This window comes from Otolemur garnettii, unplaced genomic scaffold (assembly GCF_000181295.1).
Source record: "Otolemur garnettii isolate 467f Iridium unplaced genomic scaffold, OtoGar3 scaffold00237, whole genome shotgun sequence".
Lineage (NCBI taxonomy): Eukaryota > Metazoa > Chordata > Mammalia > Primates > Galagidae > Otolemur > Otolemur garnettii.
Genome location: NW_003852632.1, coordinates 44,155 through 45,291, shown reverse-complemented (window position 1 = coordinate 45,291; position 1,137 = coordinate 44,155). Strand labels below are relative to the sequence as shown.

The 1,137-nt window shown below is 36.1% G+C and overlaps 1 protein-coding gene across 1 annotated transcript in view; it reads left to right on the top strand.

The window, feature by feature from the left end:
• UBE2V2 (ubiquitin conjugating enzyme E2 V2) overlaps positions 1-1,137 on the top strand; it is a 51,233-nt gene that overhangs the window by 14,211 nt on the left and 35,885 nt on the right. The gene's annotated exons all lie outside the window — the stretch shown is intronic.

The window sequence follows — 1,137 nt, the reverse complement described above, 5'->3', positions numbered from 1 at the left end:
TTTGAACCTGCCACCTTAGGTGTATGTGGCTGGCACCTTAGCCACTTGAGCCACAGGTGCCAAGCCTCTAGTCAAAGTTCTATTTGTGCTTTATCTTCCCTATTATTCAAAAAATGTCAAAAGTTGCCCCCCGCACCAGACTATAAGGGAAAATGTTTATGAATTAAAGTTAGAAAATCTGTGTTCCTAATAAGCACAGCATGCCAAGACTCATTCTAGTATTTATTTGGCAGTCTTTATGCCCATTTTTGGTTTTGTGGGAGTTAAAAGCAAGTAACTAGGTAGCAGATAGATGCATTTCAGATTAAAGATTGGACACAGGTCCTTGAGGATGTTTGCCTTTTAGGGTGTTGCTAATTTTGGTCTGATCTCTCAGGAGTGGTGGTTCATTGTGAGGTAGTAATCAGGAGACTGGATTAGGAGGATGTTTGGAGATTTGGATTGTTGAGCCGGTTTGGGGACTGACTACTAGTAGTTCTGTAATTATCACCTAATGCAGGAGTTCCAAAGGAGGGTAATGCCTGTAAACTGCAGCTTTTATGGAGCAAGACTCCCAGCTTACCGCTTTTTTCATAGTCATTAGCGTTTTAGCCCTGCATTTGAAAACATAGCTGTTTGTTTTTGAGTCTCATACTTTAAAAACAAAATAGTTTTTACTGCTATAATTCTTTAAGTACAAATAATTATTAATCTTAGAACTCTTTTCTCAAAGTGCTAGAGAGAGATGATAAAGGTTTAGTAGTAATTAGGTTCGTGACTTTTATGGCACTTGGGTAAAAGGAAATGATAGTTTTACATTGTTTACTTTGTGGTTTTGGATGCCTGTAGAGGTCACCTGACTGACTTGCTTATATGTAGTAAAAAGGTGGCAAAGAAATTCAACTCTAATTTAGAGTTACTCTTGGAAGAATAACTTCATCATGGCAAGGGTATCCAAGCTTTTTAAAGATTACTGTGAAAAACAATTCAGTAGCAAAATAGTGTAGAGATTATTACCATAATGTTGCAAAAAATTAAAGAAAGTCCCAATGTTACATAAATAGAAATTTAAGAGCTTAAGATAAAATTTCCAGGGGCTACCCTACAGGAATTTACAGAGAGCTTTTATTCTTAACAACTTTTATTCTTTTTTTTTTT